General features: G+C 34.8%; 1 long non-coding RNA gene across 2 annotated transcripts in view; it reads left to right on the top strand.

The window, feature by feature from the left end:
* The first annotated feature begins 758 nt into the window (after window positions 1–758).
* LOC139781731 (uncharacterized) overlaps window positions 759–23,786 on the top strand; it is a 53,840-nt gene continuing 30,812 nt past the window's right edge. Inside the window, exons 1-2 of one of the 2 annotated variants that reach the window (XR_011720646.1) lie at window positions 759–977; window positions 14,426–14,856. This is a non-coding gene — a long non-coding RNA (uncharacterized lncRNA). The remainder of the gene's footprint in view (window positions 978–14,425; window positions 14,857–23,786) is intronic. The other variant, XR_011720645.1, reaches the window with a different exon arrangement.

The following is a 23,786-nucleotide window of genomic DNA, read 5'->3' as shown; positions in this document are numbered from 1 at the left end:
TAACGTAAACGCACAACGCGACCAAGCGACAATTCTACACCCACTATATAAACACGAACCAGCTCAATTTTTCTCGATTTGCTAGTTTTATATGAATCGAGTGGAAGGATATTTCCGCAATCAGTCACGGAGTTTCCTGTTCGCCCTGTCATTTACCACGTTTCGCCTGGACGGAGTTACAGGCCACGAACAAAACTAGAACTCCGCAGGCAAATCCAACAGCCGAACCGAGAGGCAGCGCGAAATGCCGAGTGCAGAATGGGGTTTTCGAATCTCCGATCGACCGTGACCGTTTGTTTCGAGGATCCTTTCGCCGGTTCGATGCAGCCATCGGTGGCGGCGACGCCGCGACGCCGCGCCGTGCCGCCGGTGCGTTTCTCCGACCCGTCGCGGCAGCAGCACTTCCTCCCACCCTGGGCAAGTGCATTCAACAGGTATCTACACAACCGATGAGTTTGTGCTATGCCGCCCTGTCTTCTTTCTCTTTCTCTCTCCCTCTCTCCCCCCCGCCCTCTCTCTCTCTCTCTCTCTCTCTCTCTCTCTCTCTCTCTCTCTCTCTCTCTCTCTCTCTCTCTCTCTCTCTCTCTCTCTCCTTGCTCCTCTTCGGGGGTTCCGTGTTCCGTGCTATCTGGCAGGCACACTGATCCGCATCCGCCTGATCCCCCCAGCTCGTTGCATCAAGGACGCCTGCGTCGGTAAGGTAGACGAGCTCCCAACCTGAAGCGGCTGGCTGCTCCTCGCCAGTACGCCGTCGACCGTCGAAGGTTGCTGGTCTCTGCTCCGGTGTTTCCGCTCGTCGGCTTCGCTCGCGGAAATCCGCCCGACTTGGACCGGTGTGACACGGAGGAGTGCGAAGTGACCGCGAGGATCGTCGCCGTCGAGATCCTTGCTCGAGATCGGTGAGGTGTTCTCATGTGCAGGCAGAGGCTGCTGCTTCTTCTCGTCTAAGAAGACACCAGTATCCGGCTTCGTCGCTGGTAGGAACTCCTTTCCTGGGTGTTCCTTTCTATTTTTCCCAACGGCGAGAAAATCTGTGTGTCGGCCGACGAAAAACGATCGGCCGCCTTTATCGATGCCTTTAAAATGCCATTAATCGATGATTCGCCCGGTTCGCCGGGTTCTAGCCGGTTCTCTCACTTCTCTCTGCTCCGTGAAAGTCGCGACGAGAACGGAATGGGCGGGGAATCCCGGACCGGCGTCAGGATCGAGGATTCTGTCGGCCGTCCGCGTATTCAGATGTAGCCGAAAGGTCGAGGTGTTCCTCTCGAGATCGTCTTAGAGATTTGATCGGAAGTGCGTTTTCGAAATTTGGAATCAGAATGGGCAGCAAGGCCGTTTTCAACGTGGCATCTGGCGACGTTCCGGTATAATGTTTTCTCGTTGAAGAAAAACTTCCTCATCTGTCACCTACCTTCTAGTGGGAGGATGACAAATGCGACTGCCGATTAATCTGCTGAGCATTGCAGTATTTTTATTATTGTACAGTACATCCGAGAGAAATGATTCGTTACTACATTTTTGTAATATTTAATTGGTATCATGTTACCTTTGGAATCTATAATTTACAATCGTTTACGTACTTTTACATACTACACTGAGAAAAAAAAATCGTTGATTCAAAGAAATATTGTTTGATTCAACTAAATGCAGCGGTCACGGGCTGTCAAGCTAACATTTGTTAATTCAACAAATATTATATAAAATAAAATAAAATATTTCTTGATATTACTCACGTATATTTGATTTAAATATATTAATATTTACATTAAACAAATCACACCAACTAAACGAGTTTAGTCAAATTAACAACATTTTTTTCTCAGTGTAGCGATAGTTCTACTTTAAACGGTATCTCAGGTACGAATAAGCGCATTAAGATTTCAATAAGATTCTACTTATTTTCCGTGATATTGCATGATGCGAATAATTCAACGTAATTACACACACATATGTGACAATTAATTATATTGTCTATAACTCAATACAAATATTCCTCATTATTTTGATCAGTCTTCTATGAATTTAAATGAAACATTAATTGAACATTTGATAATTTAATTGATTTAGCTATGTTTGACCGAATAGTTTAGGAACTTTTGAGGTCTTTTATCAAGGTTCTTTTTGAAAAATTTACTAACTCTGATTAAATATAAATTTTTGATAAAATCGCGAATCTCGTTAAAGATCTGCGAAAACGCGAGAGAGCACTAGTGTTTTATTGTATCCAAAATTTATGTTACGTTTAGCAAAATTTAATATGCCAATTACGTGGCAAAGGGTGAAATGCAAGACTACAGTTTACATTACGCGACAGGGCGTTCATCATTCAACGCTGCGGTTTTGATTTAAAGGTAACCACCCCTGTAACGCGATTACAAGCTATAATAGGACAAGCACAAGTATAAAATATGCCTCCCGTGTAAAACATGTAAGTTATCTCTGAATGAGAAACTCCTCTTTTATACGCGACACTTTTAATTATCTTAAACTCCATTACTGTTTTTATTTAACAATGAGAAACTCAACGGATATGAAGCTCAACTGGAATTCCATTAAAGCGATTTTATCACACGACTCCTCCCGGTCTGTTTTTGGAGCGCATTCGCGTCGTTTTTCCAGCAAAATTCGCATTTGTTTCTTAAATAGGATAATTTTCTTCTCTCACGTGAACACATGTTTCATTATCTTAAGCTTCATTACCGAGTTATGTAAGTTGCATGTGCAGTTCTCGAATTAAATGTTCATTAGATTAAGCAATCTCCTTCTAAAAATTTCTTCCCGGAACATTTTTGCAGCGCATTTCCTCTTTACATGTAAAGTCCACGCTTGTGTGCTGAATAGAAATTTCCTTCTCACACCATCCTCGAGCTTCATTACCGAGTTATTTAACAATAGAAATTTAAGTGCAGATGTAATGCGGAATAATGTAGTGCAGAGGTAATTTTAGTTAAAGCAATTTACCTAAAATCGCTTCCTAAAACGGGGGCACGTTTGTGTCGTATATTACAGAAATATACATTTATTTGCATTAACTGGAGATTTATTTTCTTCCGTGTAAATACGTGTTTTATCATCTCGAGCTTCATTAATGAGTTATTTAACGAGATAAATTTCAGAACGGAGATAAGGCGCTCAAATTAAACTTTTGTCAAAGCAACTTGAACAAAATTTTTTCTTTCCTTTTTTTCGATGCACGTCTCTGCGTCTTTTCAATGTGAGCGAATGCGTTGGCGAGTGCGCACGGATGCCACACTACTGAAATCAGCGGTATTAGCATAACTGCTCTCCATCATATTCGCTACGAGTAAATTTAACTTCGTAACGGGTGAATTACGAGATAGGTATATAGCGCGCGCGCGCGCGCGCGCTCGCCCGCCGATAAACGGGTTAAGCGAAAGGGAGTGGCAACACAAAATTTTGCGCGAACTCGCGCGCGTCTCGCGAAATGTTTGCGCGAATTCATTATTGTCGTCGTCGTCGCATTTGTAAAATTGTCGAGACATAAATAAATAAAGAGCCCTATCGCCGAACAGCGCGGGCGACGCAAATCCACGCCGATGAATTCACTTTGATTCGCGTTCAAGCGCACGGGGGATATGTTATTTCGATTGAAGTACGAAACGCTATTGCTACTACAATCGCCACGGGAATTCTAGTGGACCGTACCAATTTACAAAATTTCGCCGAGCTTTGTCGAGTCAGTTTCAATCTATGTATCAAATTACGAGTGTAATAGAGGAGCGGGAGACTGCAAAAGTGCATTAAATATGCAAGCTGAATATCAGATTAAAATGGTTTCGAGACGGATATCGAGAAATAATCGCGAGACGAAGTTAAGCTCATTGGACCGATGTTAAACATTGAGTTAAAGGAAGCGTTAGCTCTTCGCGAGTAAGCGTCATAATTTGCATCGTAATTCTTTCCAAGCCGACTAGTTATAAATCTGCATTCAGCCTTACACGCGGATAATAAAAATGGAAAATGTTGTAAATGATAAATTTAAAATACTCCTTTTTCTCCCTCTTGACATTAAACAAGTTTGCTTTTTTACATTGATTGGTTTAAAAACACGAATTTTACGCGAATATATAAAATGTTTCTGGAAGGATATTGCAAACATGGCAGCAATTTTTGCAATATGCAATCACGGTCGGTACATAAAGTTATAATAGTATAAGGTGTGTTTAACAAAGTAAATGTCTCCGTCCGTAGTATAGTCATAACAAAGAAAATTACTAAATATACGCGTAGCGATATTTTAAGTAATCAGAATAAATAATTAGCCTCACAATTATATGTCTCCGATGATAATTTCTTTAAAAATTCTAAAAATTTATTATTGAAATATTTTTATAAGTTTATAGTGAAATTTATATATATTAAAAGATTGATGTAAATGCAACTTATGTAATTCCAATTCTACCGAATTGTAATTTTGTCTATCTCTACTTTTTAAAATAAAGTCTGGACAAATCCATATATTTGGTGCGATGCACTCGATGCATAATGATTCTTAGCGAGACTGCGACATTCTTAAAACGACGCCTGACGGCGATGCGAAAACGAGTCACGTACGCGAATACACGTGGCTCCGAATAATTAGATGCGGTGAAATCGATTACCGTTTCGTTGTTGTCCTTTCTCTTTTCAAAGTGCTTCGAGCGTCACTGGATTTCGAATTAATTTGTTATCTAAATTAATCGCGGAAAAAGTGTAGTGCATTACGATCGAATCAGTAAATTAGATCTAAATTAAATTTATAACTATACAAGTTATAAATAATGATTTGCACTTATATAAGTCATGATTTATTGCTATGTGGCAATTTGATATTTTTATTAAAGTATATCACGTTAAGATATTCCATCTAATAATACTCCCATTTAATATTTATATTCTATAACAGAATATTAGATATTACGAATAATTGCATATTTTTATCGCATTTATTCCGAGTAATACATCTGAAGAGAAGAGTAATAATTTTTTTTATTGCATATTGGATATCTAATTTCGTAATTAAGAAGACTAAATTTCGAAAGATAATTGAAATGTGAGTTTTGCTAAAAGTCTGATACTATTCGAACGCATTAATTAACTAACATAATGGTTATTAATTAATCGTTTTTAATAGCGAGCAAGAAGACAGAAAGGATAAAATGGAAATTTCTCCCAAAATTTTCAGTTTTTAAAAGGTGGCATTTATTTTGTTATATTCTCGATCAAGTATTAATTACTGGCTCTCGTTGCGTTTTTCCGTTTACAAGAGGAAAAAAACCTCTCTTTACCATGGTGGAATATTTCATTTATAAATGTACATTTACACGAGAAGGCCAACCGGTTCCGACTGTAGGATCGCTGTGAAAGGATTTTTATACAGGCCGGTACGATAAACGAAGGTGCACGAAGGTGGGAGTACTAGGAAACTCGAGAAAAGGTCAAACTTTCGATACATCCGTGTATATTATCTCCTTTGCACGTCTACGCGCGGATATATCGTTTCTCTTTTTCACGGCCAATGTGCATTAAAATGCCACGGAATTATATGTTCTTGAAAATCTGGGACGTACCAAGATACGAGTAAGTCAAGGCAACACCATGAAAACTGAACGTCATTGAAGGATTAGTGAAAAACGGTTGCTCCATTTTAATGGCGCGTATGTCTTGTCGCACTTGCCAATTCCGATTGTGAAAGCACGATTGGAGCTGTGCCATGTTAAGACGCACCCGAGATGAGATAGCTGAATTCAAATATCAGGAGAGATATCGCAATAATTACAGATAAGATTTCACGGATTATAAAGTAATCCTCAGTGTCATCAATTACTAATAAGTACACATATATATATATATATATATATTCCATACACTGAGAGAAATAATTATTTTTTTCAAAAAAAATTTTGTTGGTTTAATAAAACCGGAAGATTGTATGTTGCCAAGCAGATGATTTGATTGGCTTAACAAAATATTTGTACAAAATATTTTGTTCTTTTGACTATTTTGTTTGTTGACTACATTGATTTGTTCTTTTTAACTAAATATTTTATACTATCAATTATACATAATATAACATTAACTAAATATTTCTTTGAATAAATTTACTATTTTTAAAAACGTTAATGTTCTTGGTTCAACAAAATTATTTTATTGAGTTAACAAAATTTATCATTAACTTAAAAAAAATGATTTTGTATGATACCATTTTCAGAATTCAATTATTTTTGTTCAAATAATAGACGTGTACTTAATTCAATAAAATAAATAATTGGATCAATAAATTGAAAAATCAACAAAATTGTTTTGTTGATTCTACAATATTTTTCCCTCAGTGTACATATATTTGATTATATATGTACCTATATGTTACAATATAAGTACTGATCTTTTTTTGAATTTAATGAAAAATGATCTTCTTTACTTCATTTATTCATATTATAATAAATATTAATCGGCAAAGTAGTTATACTAAGTAAATTAGATTATTGCACAAACTTCTATATTTTTTAAATTTTATTTTGTATATTGGATATGATATTAACTATATAATAGTTTAATGTAAAATATTTAATAATTATTACAAATAAGCAATCGTGATGTTATAATTTATTATATTACAATTTTTATTGCAATTAAAGATTGCTCGTTAAACATGATCTATACTCTACTAATTAAATAGACCACCGTTCGTCAATATTACATGTTTCTTGGCACATTGCAGTGGGAGTTATATTTATCACAAACTCATCTCGGTTGTTATCATATTGCCTGGATTCGCATTTGTGGATAATATAGAGAAACAACTAAGCCAACAAGATAAACATGACAATATATCATGATTAATACGTATATATAGACACAAAGTAGAGATAATTTGTAAATTGAAAAGAAAGAGTAACGACGCAGACATGAGGCATATACAATTATTTTAATTATATCGCATTAAGAATCTTGGGAACAATAAGAACAATCTTAAGAAACAGAATAAAAATTAAACTAAAATTAGATGACTATTTTACTTCTTTCAATATCTTTATCCACATTTTATTTCGCATATTATTTAGCAAATAAAGCAATTTTTATTATAAATAATTTTAGAAAGTAACTGATTGCGCTTTATTTCAAAAACTTATATCAGAGATTATAATTACATTTATCATTTATCATTTAAACATATTTATTAAACGTATGCTCATTTATAATTAGTATATTTCATTTATAAACGATTTAGTAATTGTAAACAATTTAGTAGTAAAGTGTTAATCATTAAAAGCGGCAACAATGGCTTGTTATACGATGAGAGCTAAACAATCGCAACAGATTATGTTATATGTACACGAATTTATCTGTAAAATAGTTGTTTTCAGTTAGACTAAATTACATTATTTTATTAATAGACGATAGTAATAGACGATATCTTTACAACTTGATCTAATAGCGCTATTTGTCAGCAAATTATGTGGTTATTCCATGCCATCAAAATGGCAAATGATATTTGATTCCTATTATCGTTTCCAATAATTGATTCTACTTCCGACATCTGCATATAATGTGTAATTAAAATAAATTCATAATTTGTACATATGTGATGTTAATATAATATAAATATAATATAAACTAATAACGTGACAATATTGCTTTCAAAAGAGACAAAAGCTGGTAGGTTCAACTTTGTATTGCAATGGTTAAACTAGATCACGTTCGCTTATTAATAATAATCATGTCATATATCTCTTAATCCGTTGTATATTTCTTTATTTATCTATCTATTTGCTATAATCATGTTAATATCTGACACTTAAATTTGCACGCTCAGAATTGTTTACTTTTTGCAATTGGTATTTATAATAGTTACTCCTATAAATAAAATAATGTAATTTAAATTGATTTAATTAAATAATAAAAAATAGTTATTTGCTTATTTTAATGTCGACTCTACTTTGATAATATTATCACATAAAAAATTATAACTATAAAAAACTAATTGTCAAAAATTGAGAAAATTTGCGATATGATCTAAATAAAATAAATTTTTACTGAACTCCAAAGTTTAGCACACTTGTTATTAAATATTTAATAGATATATAGTAATATATTAAATAAATATCCGGCCAAGCTAATCGGAATATTTGTTCGAGTTTTATCCGAAACCGATCGAAATATTCCCCCATTCTTCTTCCTTGATTGCAATGCAAATCGCCAATTTTCCGGTCAATATTTATTTATTTTAATCGGTCCAACGTTTACTTTTATCGTGTATTCTTAATGAATTGTATGGAAATGCACGGAGATTTTGTATATTTCAAGCGCAATTGGCATACAAATTCTGTGTTCAAAAGCAGATTATATGTAATGCATTTTTACGGGCATGTTTTAATCGTGTTGAGAACACGTTATTGAGGAATTATTTATGATACAAAAAATCGAGAAGGATAATTGGGTGTTTGGCCAACGTAACTTTCACTCGCAGCAAAACGTACGTCCGCGGTCGATTTAGTGTTAAACGCCGCTATACCTAATCTAAAATGTGTTTGCGCGTGTAACATCACAACGGCGGTGTTCACGACGTGTATGCGCGCACGTTACGTGAGCGAAGGCTCGTACACGGAACCGGACGGACACATCTCGGCCGCGTATGTGCTATGCGCACCGCACGGGCGGGAGCACGGGGACTTTGTATATTTGTCATTCGGCCGTAATGGACGGCGAAGCGCGTACGTCGACGGCGATTTACTTCCACGCGAACAATGCGCGGGTTAACCGCCGAGGACCCGGACGAGAACACGCGCACTCTCGACCCTACCTTTGGAAGCAACACCTCCACTCTCGAGCGGACCGGAGTGGACAACGAGGGGCAGCGACGCGACGTCCGCGTCGTGGCAGACCGCGAATGAAATATCGCGGGACCGTCGAAGAGAAACGAGTCGTGAAGAGAACACCCGAGAGGTCCGAAAGGGTAAAAGAGCGAAAAAGGGCCGGCAGAGAAAAGATTCCTTCTTCAAATGTGATTTACGTTCTCTCGTGTTATCGGTCGCGTATTGTAGTCACGAAGATTAAGACGCGCAATCGCACAGATAACGCTGCATCGTTTATCCGCAAAAGTACCGATTTGATAGGTAAAACGCGTGTGATTAGGGCTAACTGATGAAAAACTGCTAGCAGAATATTTTTCGGGAATTCGCAATTATTTATGATTTTGTAATCATTACTAAACAAATTACTGTTCTATTATATGCTCTCGATATAATATGGTTATTAATTTGGAAAAAATATATGGCAGTATTAATATTCTGGCAATTCGAAGCTTAGAGTTATCAAGGAGCATAATTCAAAATTTCTGCTAAAAATTAATCTTCTAGACTCAAAAAGTTCAAATCTCAAATCAAAGACTGCGTGCATGGTGTTTAGCCGTTTTCGCACTAGACTACTTTGTACTATTAACTATCAGACATTCCACTGGGAAAAATTAATTTCAGAAAAAATACTATCTATCTTATTTCCCGATTGATAGAAATTTCGCGATCGGACAATGATAAAATGTCGCACGGCCAACGAGCATCGAGCCCGCGAATTGATCTGAAGGTGGGAATTAATCACTGTACTGTCACGCTTATATCCGCGGAAACGCGAAAGGTTGGACACAATATAGATGAAACTGCAGGAGCAGGATTTTAATTTGAATAGTTCGAGCCGCTTTCTGCCCGTCTTTTTTGTCGCGCATGCTGCAGGTGCAACGAATATATGTCACACGACTGATCATCAGTGATTGAAATACGTCTTCATTCGCACGCTCAGCTCGGCGGGAAATTACATCGCAATCTCTATCGGCGGACTTTTCATCAAATTACGAGTGACGATAATTTTTTGCGAAGCAAGATCCTTTTTCGCGCTAAAATCGAAAAAGAGCTGTGCAACAAAGTTCTTTTACTTAAATTCTTCATGTAACATGATGCTCGATGAAATCTGTAGAAATCTGTATTTTATGTTAGAAATCGTTGGTTTTAATAGTTATCGATAACCCATGATTGTTATGCTATTCGAATTTGAAGCCCAAACTAACAATGACGGAGCCAATATTGAAAAAACGATGCAATTTGCATGAAACTCAATTTATATAGGTTTTCGAAGTCGCGAAGTTCTATTCTAACCACAAAATTACAAAATTAAAAAATGGCAACGTCAATATGGCAGACAAAAATTTCAAATGTTACGACTTAGTTGATAACTCCAAACTTCCGGTTTTACTTGTTTTAAAGCTCATCAGTACTACGTAAACTTATGCTATAGTAGCATAACAGAACGAGACATCCATATACAAAGTATTTCTCATCTTTAGAGCAATATTCAGAATAGTCAGATTCTGATTCCTCATTTGAATCTAAATATGATTCAGAATCTGTGTAAATTTCATCTACTATATTACTGACAAGCTTGAGTATAGTATAATACGAAACAAAGTTAAACGTATTCCGTTCTGAACAGATCTGTCATTTTGAATTTTGCAACTTTAAGATTATATTCGAATTTAGCAACCTCAAAAACTTATATGAAGTGAGTTTCATATTCAGTACAAATTACATCACTATTTGAACATTAGGTCCGCCATATTGGATCCACCATGTTAGATGTTAAAATTTTGGAATTGTGCCAGAATCGTAAAGAGCGACTCATAAACTTTAAGAAGACTGTGATTTTGATATTTTATTCCCATTAGAGAACTCCATTCCTGAAAGGGGGGTTAATACTAATTTTATTAGTTTTATAATGTTGAGACATTGTTATTGTTACACATATTTTTTACCGTTTATATGACACAGGAATATATATAAGCCTTTAAATATATTAACGGTGATCTCCGTATTATTTGGTCTATATCAGCTTATGATAATTAATAAATGTGGCTTATTGCTAATTATTTACTGGCAAAAAGCGCAAAGTTTTTGATCCAATCTAATTTTATTGTATGTTCACTCACAACTTTGAAAAATTGAATTAATGATGAATTTCCATCTTTATCGTGGGATATTCAACGTTTGAAAGGCCAGATCGCTTCTCATGTAAGTCATTACGTAAGAAAAAGTTGCCATAGTTACCCATCTCGCCTTCACCTTTCGCATGCTGCATATCAAAGTCTACACTTTAATCTATAATAATAAAGAAACTTTCAATAAAGAATCGCTTCTTTTACTGAAATTTCGCGAAGCTTGAGGCTATACATATACATATACCATATCTATTATATATGTATATATGTATATATTACATAGGTATACCATGTACGTATAATATATAGAATGGTTTATTCAATTCTACTGTCGTGCAGATAAAAAGTCTGCGTGTTGCACGTATGTGAAATACAATTTCAGAACGTGGAAAGGCGCTCGTCGAAACGCCGCGCCGCGCCGCGTCGCGGTGATTTGAATAGCGCGGTTGTGTAGGATGTTTTTCATCTTTCTTCGCTTCTTTTTTAGTTTCAAAACAGTTCGTCACGTCAATATCGAACGCACAAGCGCGGGCGCGTTCGTAAGCGGAATATATCTTCGTCAAAGTCGCGGTCAGAAAAAAAAACGAGTTCAAAAAGCAACACAGTGTCGAGACTTTCGTACCACCTCCCACTAGCTTTCATCACCGGCAATAGCGCGGATATCGAATTAATTCATTATCCAGATTGAATTATGATGCCCCCAGTAATGATGCGTACGCGAAAATGCAGGTTCTAAATGCGATACGAAAATGTAACGAAGCATTTATTATGCATGGAAAATGATTCTCGATTCTTGAACGCGGTCCACGGTTCGTTTGATAGACTCGTATATATTATGCGAAATTATTATTGGCGCCCGCGTAGAATATAATTTTCGCTTTTACTAATAATTAAGTAATTCTATCATTATTATTCTACTATTTTTAATGGAGCTAATATCATTGTATAATAACGATCATTTAGTAAAAGCAGCTTTTGTTCAATATTACGCTTCAATAAAAAATATTTATAATCAAGGATAAAATTATTAATTTATTAGATGCGAATATACGCGATGTTTCGATGGAAGATGGAATAAAATATCGTGTGTCATATGTCATATTTATCAGACTTTTAGTATACAAGTATCCGATGTCTACATCACAAATTAGATGTGTTTGTAAAATTTTCAATATGTAACCGATAAATTACTTATCAGATCTGACGGTATCTGAGCAGACTGCATTTATATCATATAATGTAACAATTTGATATGGACTCCACTGTGGTTATCTCTTTTTGATTCAATTCTGTATTACATATACATATAAAACACAATTTTCACTTGTTAACTTACTTTCACTTGCTTTCAAGCTCATTTAATACTGATAATGGGGATAAAATTTTCACGAAAACTTAGAAGCATGATTCGTGCAAGCTGAGAAATTTTAAGTTAGTTGTTAAATTTTAAAATATATATAGTTGTTATTATTAACTCATTAGCGAGCGGATGATGCTGTGCCAGGAAGAATATTTTATAAATTTTTCGTATGCCTTTGCAGTACTGATAATTAATTTTTAAGCAATTGAAGAAAATTAGAAAGGTTTTTCTATGGAGAAGACGTTTATTAAAAACTAAATAATTGTTACAGCTAGGATAAAAAATCAATTTACGAACTAAAAACATTTAATATAAAAAATTGATAGATTATTTTTTTTATTAAAAAGTACTCATTGGTTAATGGGTAATGCTGTTGGCGTTAATTTATCAAATTATATTTGTTAAAAAGGAAGCACACAGATTTTCTCGCAGTCGATACATCCAGTGTATCCCAAACCTTTCAATATTTAATGAATCGCGAGTAATGAAGAAGAAAACAGTGAGAATATCGTTCTTATAACATAAGCGGATAGATTTTATTCTTTCCAACTATATATATATTAGGATGGTCCTTATTTACTCGACAAAAAATTTTTTTTTATTTTTTTTGCGGCACCCCCCAGAATGTTTTCAATTCGCAAAAAAATAATCCCTGCCAAAGCTCAGCTCGATCGGATAACGGAAACCCGTCCCCCCGGATTTTTAAACATTTGAGTTCTCTTGTATTAAACTGTTTATTCCATTAACATTGGTTTTTAAAGCGTATTTTCCACAAAAATCCGGCCTAAAGCACTTTTCTTTTTTTAACATGTGTATCTTGCTTTTCTGCATCGTTTGAGACCTTATACGTCTCATTTAAACAATTAGGTAAATTGTTAATAACTAAAAAATAAAAATAAATGGTTATTGCATTTATTGCTTGATCAGCTGGAAAAAATTATGTATGGGCTACAAAAGTTATAGTAGTATGTTTAGAGCCAAAAGAAGAAGAAAAATTAAAAGATTTCATGTTTTTATTAAAAACAATCAATTGTTTGTGGCTAACGTTACCTAATAATATTTATACTTAAGTCCTGAAGCTGTTACGCTTGCGTTTTTTGATCAGAAAGTATCCGCAGATACAAAAAAGTAGATGATTGAAGCTATAAATCCAGAAAAAATATCGACAAATGAAAGTGTTAAGCGCGTAGTTATAAAAGCACACAATATTCCTGAAGTGCTAGAAAAAGATATTGAACATTTCGTAACTGCGAAAACAGCTGATTTTTTCGACAGATTTAATATTAGTCGGGATTTTATGCAGACTGACCCGTCAACCTGGTCAGAAAACGACACTTTTAAAAAAGGTTTTCAAATTGTATCCAAATTAAATGTTGTTAACGATACAGCGGAAAGAGGCGTTAAGTTAATGGAGGATTACAGTAAATTAATTACTAGAAACGAAGATCAAAAACAGTATTTATTACGAGTTGTAAAAGATTACCGCCGCCGCTTCCCTGATTCGACAAAGGAAACTTTATTATTGCAATAAATATTATTAGGTAACGTTAGCCACAAAAAATTGATTGTTTTTAATAAAGACATGAAATCTTTTAATTTTTGTTCTTCTTTTGGCTTTAAACATACTATTATAACTTTTGTAGCCCATACATAATTTTTTCCAGCTGATCAAGCAATAAATGCAATAACTATTTATTTTTATTTTTTAGTTATTAACAATTTACCTAATTGTTTAAATGAGACGTATAAGGTCTCAAACGATGCAGAAAAGCAAGACACACATGTTAAAAAAAGAAAAGTGCTTTAGGCAAATTTTTGTGGAAAATACGCTTTAAGAACCAATGTTGATGGAATAAACAGTTTAATACAAGAGAACTCAAATGTTTACAAATCCGGGGGCACGGGTTTCCGTTATCCGATCGAACTGAGCTTTGGCAGGGATTATTTTTTTGCGAATTGGAAACATTCTGGGGGGTGCCACAGAATAAATTTAAAAGTCGAAAAATAAGGACCACCCTAATATATAATATATATATGTATATATAATACATATTCTGTCCTTAATATTGCTTTCGTGCTAGGTACGTGAAATAATACTCTGACCCGGGTCCAGGTTGCTGACCACCTTCGCTCTCTGTCCTATCTCCCTTTATTCTCCTATATTCTCGCGCCCTCCCCCGGGTCCAACTACGTATCCGGTTCCATTTGAATACAAAGCGACATTGCGTGAAAAATTAAATACAGGTTTCGCTCCGTGCTAGCCGCTAAGCAGTGATTAATGGACTAGAGCCATTGAATTCGGTCGACTGACGGAAAATCGGCCGGTAGTGAAAATTGGGACTGTGAGAGAAAGAGAGAGAAAGAGAGAAGAGAAAGAGAAAGAGAGAGCGAGAAAGGGAAGAAAAAGTGGTACAGGTGAAGAGAGAGAAAAGTGATTTTATTCCTGTGAGTGCAGACGCCCGTTCGTGACGGAAGCTCGAGGACCATGACGGAGGGCGAGCCCAATGTGAGTGTAAGTCACAAACCTTTTTCCTACCTTATTCCCTCTTCGCATTACTTTTGGCCGGAGGGTTCGATTGGTATCGTAAAATAACGTTTAGGAAATTGATATTATGTGGCGGTAGAAGATAGGATATACTTATCTATATATATATATGCAATAACTATTGTGCCTTTGGGATAATACTTTTAAGAAGTTCTTTAGAGGCTAAAATATGTTCGAGCCTCCCATACATTGTAACATCAGTAAATTTAATTTTCGATGCTTTAAACGCGGCAAAAAGATATTGAGAAATGTTTTTATTTTTATATAAATAGAAATAGAGATTATTTTTATACATTTATGCCAGCGAATGGATAAAAACCTATTGGGGGATCTTTTTACGAAAAAATCAGTTCTAAATTGCTAGAAATATTCGTATATAAAAACGAATATATATGATAAAACAATGGATCATTATGCATTTTGATTAGTACTTTGGTATAGTATTTTACAATTGAATTTTATACCGATAAAAAACGTATATTTTAATTGCAGCGAAAGCACGTTTATTGTAAATGAAATTTCTTCAATAAAAATAGAAATTGGCAACGTATATCAAGAAATGTTAAATTTAAGGCAATTAATATTTGAAATATTTTCGACAGAATGCATTTTTCATTCTACTGTAAAATGGTAGAAATATTACTGTGTGTTACGAAGACATTATAAAGTTTCAGTGTTTTCGAAGCAATTTCTTTTATGATATCGATTATATACAGCATGAAGCTCACAAAGAACCATATGTATTAAAACACAATTACAATAAACAAACAGTAAAATGAGATTTGTTTTTCTGGCAGCGATGCAAATGTATGCCCGTGTCATTTCCGCGAGATTTTAATTAAAGTGCGATTTTCGCGGCGTGGCACACGGCACGGTGAAAATTTTGCAAAACCTTAATTGTCTTATAAGAGTAGACACGTTGCCAGGTGCAACGTCGATCTTGCGTCGGTCGAGTTTTAACTGCCATTCGCAGTTTTAATATTCATCAAACACGCGCAAAGCACCTTCACGTCGCCTTTGAGTTAATACGTCGCGTTGATATGTCGCATTTCAACTTCGTTCTGGGACTACGGGGTTGGGAAACGTGACGTAGAATCGCAATTTTCGACGAAGGCAATATTGCGAGGACGATGCGATGGCGCGTAGACCGTCGCTACATTCCGAAACGCATGCAGTTTCCTGAAACGACGGTGAATGATATTTCGCGAGCTCGACGGCGCGCAAAATTAACGCGATCGATGAACCTGCTCGCGTATCGCGAATCTATCAGGTGCGATCGATTGAATCACAATTGAGCCCCAATTCTCAATCCCAGGAACAAATATATCCGTCGAATGGAAGAAGAAGATAACCACACCGCGCGAGTAGCAGGTGGCTCCTCAATTTTTATTCATTGGCATAACGAGATTCTCTAGGAACATTTTTATTCATTATTCGTGCGATCGACGCGTACCAGTTGTATCGATTTGCAGGAAATCTCAAGCCCCACTATCTCTTATTATCATAGAATAATCAATCCTATTTAATTATAAGACGATGTAATAAAATAATCAATTCCACCTTCAATAATTATTTATCAATTAATCTTTATTAACTTTAGCTCATGCCAAGAAGTGGATTTGATTTACAAATAACTTAACACACTCATTCCTTCCATGCAACCTTAACGCAACCTTAATACTTATTCCTATCTGCTACTTTTCCTTACTCTAAGCCACCTTCTTTTTCCACAATTTCTTCAACATCTTCCCTTTAACCCTATTTAATTCATTGTTACATATTTTATCTATTATTTCTTCCTTGTTTTTCCCTATAATTATATATACCAATCTTTGGTATATACTCACAATCCTCCATATAATAGTTAATGTTGTCCCTATCTTGTCCACAGAACACGCATAACTAACATTTTCTCCTTCTCTAACCAATATATTTATTTTTTTCCTCCATATTATCACACCTCATTCTTATCCATATTTACCTTCAATAAAAAAAAAAACACTATTATTAATATAAAAAAATTACTTTTTAATTTACTGAAAATTAGAATCTTAATACTTTTCATCGTTGTTAACCAGCTAGTATACTAATAATCATCATTAATCTTTCAACTAAAATATAGAATTTTTGAAATTTGTGTCATTATTAATGTAATAATATAATTAATAACATAATTATTTTTAAAATTGAAATATAGTATTTTAAAAACTTTTGTCGTGTTATTAATAATATAATTAATTTTTTTAACTAAATAATGTTTATTTCAATAACAATAAAGTTAATTACTCTAAAATGACACGACAGCAGAGAATATTTTATTTTAATCAATTTCTTCTTTCAATTTATTTTATTTTATTCGTTCGATCCATTAATTTTAATTAACAGTCATTGAAAGCGGCGTAAAAGTGTCAAAACACGCGTATCAAGTTAACGCGAATGGAACAAATTAACAATTAATTGCGCCGATATGTAATGACTGATTAACTCACTCACTGATGCCGCCATCGCGTCGTCGTCTTACTGCGCTGTTCTCTTTATTCCGCTGCTCCGTTTCCTCGTTTGCTCTCGTGTCGCGGATGTTCGCTCATCCGGACGCGAACTCGTCGAGACACTTCGGCTGCTACTTTCCCGACGATCGTCGCACGTTTCGCACGGCGCAAAACAAACGTGCGAAACATGCGACAGTCATACTTACGTCCCGCTCGACACTGATCCCGACGCGACCGACATACCAGCGCTGCAGCGGCGCACTCGGCGCACGGAACATTCAAACTACGCGGAGACAACTTCACGCCGCACGCAATGTCTCGTCGCCTTAAGCCCGTATCAGACTAGTACTGAAGATTGAGATTGTATATTGGAGATTGGACTTTGAACAATCAGAACAAAGAAAGTAAATATTAAGATTACGGATTGAAATTAGAGTTAATAATCGGTCTATTTTCTCAAAATCTTCAATCGCAATATTAGCCAATGGCTGGACGATTTTTTTGGCTAGGTGATATGATAGACACGTGACATTTGTAAACAGCAAAAGAGATTAATGTATGTGTCATTACAGTGAAATATAATTATATTGTTGTTAAGATTTAATATAAAAATTAATTATAATATTTAATATAAGAGAGCTATCTTACAAATAATCTCACAAATTAAATAATAATTCAATTTATATAATACGCAAGTATGTTTTGTTAAAATTAAAAAAAAATTAGTGAGTTATCTTTTATATGTTATACACATATTACGCTGGCTTTCTTTTCGTAAATAAAAAATATTTTATTATATTATTTAAGAGAATAAATTATGTATATTCAAAAGCGTTTGCAATATGAGTGTTTAAGTATATCACAAGTGTACTCTGTAAAACAAACTGAAGGAATAAATTTTATATATATATATCATATTTCTCTTATCATTTAAACTTTTCTGGATCTTTGAAGGTCAATGTCATAAATTTCTTTCGTTCAACAATTACCTACTACCAAAAACTATCCGTCAAATCAAGGAGCCAAAGTTATCGTAATCGTACCGTAGACTGCATTCTGATATTCAGTGCTGAAAATTTATATTTTTCTATATTTTACGTCACGTATACTATAGATTTTCAGTACTGACAGTTGCTGACAGTAAATATCGGAATGTAGCCATGGTGTGATCGGACAATCTTCAATTTTTAATCGATAATGTCAATCTCCAATGCGTAGTCTGATACGGGCTTTATGACACTACGGGACATTTGTGTCCCACCTCTATCGACCGATTTAGCTTTCGAATTATATATTTTGATTTTTTTAATTGTTTTGTTTATGTTCTTTCCATCCTGTAGCAGCGCTTATTACGCAAGTTATTTATAGACTGTGTCCTCGGAAAAGTGCAGACTTACTACGTATCTCAATTAACCTATTTCCACCCATCGCGCGTCTTTGAAACCGCCGGAATATAATTTTATGCAGCAAAATAGAGTTAAGATGAAATTAATATGTAGGATTTGGAGGAAAAAGAGAGAGTAATTACAAATTACAATAGAAATTTTACAAATGTAAAGGGTACACAAAATGAGAAAACAAAAAACGATGATGAATTCGTATAATATCTGTACCGCGAATATTTTAAGGAAGGTCGTCAGATATTTCGAATCGAAAACTTCGTTCAACATGCACCATTAATACTTGTCAGTCGCGTGCACGACGCGATTCGGACGAACGGGAAACGCGGGACAATGCGCCTCGATCTCGGCCTCGATGGATATTCTAACAAATGTCGGTGCGTGATAAGCTCAGGCGACACGACGCACGATTGCGAATATCGGATCGGATGGCTAATCACGATTGTCCATCGCCTAAATCGCGGCATTTTCTACAGTCAATCGTGAAATCTTACTTTTTTAAGAAAGCACGAACGAAGCAAACCTGGTGCAACGTGAACTAACGCGCGATAATGGGTGCATTCCACTTAACGCTCACAACGCTCGCGAGCATTATTTCGTCCTTGTTTAACATTTAATAAACAACAAGGATGAAATGATTCCACGAGCGTTGCAAGCGTTAAGTGGAATCATTTCATCCTTGTTGTTTATTACGCACCCAAAGCCGAGACGACCACGCTAGTCAACACTCTTGACGTCGTCAAAACCGCGTGCCGGTCAGGCCTAAGTCTCAAGGCTAATTGTCACGATTGTCACGTAATCGAAATTCGATGTTTATAAAAGTCTGACGTTAACAATAAACCGATATCTCTATTCTCACATGATTAATCGTATCAAATTGTAGAATCGTATCAAATTACTATCAATTATTGCATGTATCAAATAAAAACACATTCTCTTTTCCGCTCTTTCCCCATTTCTTTAAAATAATTTTTACTACATAGGTATCTTACGTAATAATTTCTAAATTGTTGAGTCTTAATAATAAATTGATTCTCTCGAATCCATTATAGAAAGAAAGAAAGAAAGAAAAATAATTTTCTAACAATAATTAAAATTCTCTAACAGCTATAAATTCCATTTGAAAATCAATTAATTTTATTATGTCTATAATGTACCTACTATAAATTTCAAACAGTTTGTTCGTTCCTGTAATAATTGCTCTGTTGCCAGCAAACGACCAAATCGATTAATAATAATGCGATAACAATAAGCTCTATTCTATGTGTGAGCTTTGTATGTGCTTGTATCGTGCATCTTCATACACACAATAAACGCATCCCTACATACATTTATTATAGTCGAAGGTTAAACATTTTTGCTAATCTATGTTAACTCATCCATTTCATGGCAATGGATGTATGATATGTTACACTTATCAGTAGCATTCACAAATTCATTACTTCAGATTAAAATAAAAGATAATTTTTGTGACCTACCGATACATATACGATGCGCAGAGAACGGCGGAGATTGCGTTGTAACTACGTTAATCTGCAACATATACAAATGTATAAATTACAACAGATGTTGCCAAGATAACGTCAAAAAGATACCTTTATCGTCACATGCGTTGAATCCTTTATTTATCTCTTAACTAGATATCTAATAAAATAATTATATACTTTCAAAAGAATTAAATCTTTCTTTTAAATTCTTATTTAAATCAACGAATTTCTAATAAAAGAAAATGAGACGATTAACTATCTATAAGTAGCAAATAATGTATAAATATTAAATAACTTATTTTATAACTGGTTCGCCGACGCCTGATCCCGATACCTTCCAAGCCTTCTCCTCTCAGGATGCTCCATTACACAATACAATATCGCGAAAACACAGTTAATTATATCCGTAGGTGGATTAATTACCAGAATACGACGATTGCGCATTGGTGCTTTACACTTCCGTCGTTAACTGTAGCGCGCGACGCTCAATTACACGAAATATTATAATAAACGACACGTAGTTTTCCGCTAATTGACTCGTTCGATTCGGACTTCTCGTTCACAATCCGGAAACGGTACAATAAAGACGAATTAAATCTATTAATATGAGAAAATGTCGCGCGAGAAAATTGTCGCGAGGTTATTTTCCAATTCTAGCATTGTAGGTAGCGAGAAAATTATCACAAGCGAAACGTAATTCGTGCAAATCTCATTTTCCACTGCCTTGGATAAAGGAACACGTGCGACGCGCCATGTAACATCGCCCTTATGAGTGGCTCTTGCGCTCCGGCTCGCTTGCGTATCGTTAATCGGAGGAGTCGGTTAATCGTGAAGATTGCTAATTGATCGGAATAATCGCGTTATGAGGAGTGATAAAGCGACGGCACACGGAACAGTTCACGTCGCTGCAGCTTGCTCAAGCATCGCCGTGCGAATGGTATTGCGTCAACTTTGTGTTGCACCGATTGCACGACGCGCGACGGCCGGATGCGTTATGTCAACAAACAACAAGACTAGCCGAGTTATTATTGTCCCACCATGGGTGCCCATGAGAGAGAGGGCAAGTAGGGGCATGTGTTCTCCTCTGGATTTTAATTTTTTCAATTTAGAATGATTTTATGATTAACAACCAGATAACTTTTTCCTTGAAATTTATTCAATTAAAAATAAAAATCTGCATACAAATATTTCTTTAGAAAATATTATTTGAAAATACGTTCGTTTGGCAGAGCCTTACGTAAATAAAAAATTCCATATGCATGGAAACTGCTTTCTTTTTTAGAAACTTATCGATAATCTTTTGTCTTCTAGGGATCGAATGCGTATCTTGAAACGAGGTAAAAATTACAAAAGTGAATAGATTTGCTAGATTTTGACAAATAAAATTGTAGATACTCTAGTAAATTTCCACACTTTGTAATTTTTAAGATACATAATCGACCTCCTGGACGTCAAGAAATTCAAGAAATTTGAAATTTGCCTTTTCTGAATAATTATTTTTTATCGTTTTATTTATACCCCAAATGAAGTATCTTATTTCTTAACTTCCAGTCCATCACAACTTGAACAAAAACGGTATATATATTTACACTCTGCCCCCTCTTATTGAAAGAAGTTGTAAGGGCGCCCATGTCCCGCTCTATCGAAGTATGACGGTTTAATTCAGGCTGAATATTTCTTTCTTTGTTTCCAAAATTTGTCTCAAACGGTTATCACTGCGTCTTTTGTATCTTGTTCGGCGAATCCATTCGCGTTGCGCCTGTTGTTGTTAATAAATACAGAGAATAAATAGGGAATTTTCAGAACCGCAACATATTTGAATTCTAATTCGACGATTTGCTGCAACTTGATTGATGCCATGTATATTTTAATCTTATTCTTACACGTAATCGATTTTACACGTAAAATGAGTCGTTGTATACAATTAAGTTAAATTAGGATCAAATTTATGTTAATGATTTCTATAATATATAATTATATATAACCCACTTAAATATAATTATCGACATCGTGTGAAGAAATTTCTATTTCCGTTGAATTTCTCGCCGAATTTTACGGGTGGGCCGGCATGCCAAACAACGTGACGAGTGATCGAGCGTCGGAAATATTGAGTGAAATATTTTTATATTAATTAAGATATGAATTTGCGCGAAAGAGTGAATCTCGAGTTATTAGCGGCGAAGTTATATTGATGCGCGTATCGAGTTTTTCGTATATTGGATTTTATTTGAGGTTAAAAATTATTTAGCGTTATATTGAGCATACTTTCGTCAGGATACGCCGCCGTTCATTAATCCATTTCTTTGATTGCCACTCCAAAAGGTTTCGGAGATATTATTCCGCATTTTTCACTGAATTCCGCGGACGAACAAATACCAACAACGCTAAATCATGCGACGAGCAATCGAGCCGAAATATCGGGTAAGTTAACGAATTAATTACGGTTTGCTTGGCGTTTGATCTCTCGCGGTATACGAGTTAACGACGAGAAAGAATATTTCACGTCACAAGCGCAGTGAACTTGCTACCATATAAAAATCCATTTATTCATATTAATCTTATTATATTTAAATTTGAAATAAGGATTATGAATTTATTAATATGTTACGTCGCAATATTCAGCTGCGATAACAATCAGCATTTTTTATTTTATCATAGTCGTCTCGACTCATACAGCATAAGAAAACATATTGCAAAATAATTTCATTGAAAGACTGCGTGATGTTAGCATGCATATATCCATTAATGCATATGCATTAGCATGCATATCTTTAGAAACATTTACAACGAAACATTATAGCAATTTGCAATGTAATTTATTTGACATAATGCAATGTTGCTGCAACCATCTACTAATATCACATACAACATAATATTTACAACAAAATGTTTTTGTTTCTGATAGATATCGGAAGCATATGGAGAGACATATAAAATAAGAAAAAGCTTAATTGCAAACAGAAGTTTGCAATGATTTCATCAGTAAACGCAACGAATAATGTTATAGCTGTCTCTTAAGCATTAGGAAGAAAAAGTTAATTTCCTAACATCAGTTATAAATATTAGGGAAAAACTGAACATATTATAATATTAGCTATATACATTATAAATTTTATTCAGAATATGAGGTAATAATTATTTTTACTTTATGTGATAATTATTATTCATCAAATGGACAAGATATGAGCTATGCTAATGCGATTAATCAAGCAGGTAGTACAAAGAATTCACTTACGTACATCTACGATTCGATCTTCTTGTCAAGAGCCGATATTTTAGTTGAAACAATACGTAGTTTATTGTAAGGAAAATAAACTTTATGCTGATATATTTATGTTTTATACAATAAATTACATTACTACGGTAATTACATGGTATATTCACTGAGAGAAATTTTTTGCTGTATTAGCAAATCATTTGTCACTATAGTGACAACAAACACTTGGTTTGCTGCGAGAGCTAATTAATTTAGCAATAGTAGCAAACCTTTTGTTGCAATAGCAAAAAGTTTGCTCTCACAG

This window comes from Temnothorax nylanderi, unplaced genomic scaffold, assembly GCF_030848795.1.
Source record: "Temnothorax nylanderi isolate EJ_2023f unplaced genomic scaffold, tnyl_v1.0 TNYL_tig0358_pilon, whole genome shotgun sequence".
NCBI classification, from domain to species: domain Eukaryota; kingdom Metazoa; phylum Arthropoda; class Insecta; order Hymenoptera; family Formicidae; genus Temnothorax; species Temnothorax nylanderi.
Note: the sequence above shows the minus strand (reverse complement) of the source record. Positions and strands in the feature narration are given on the sequence as shown.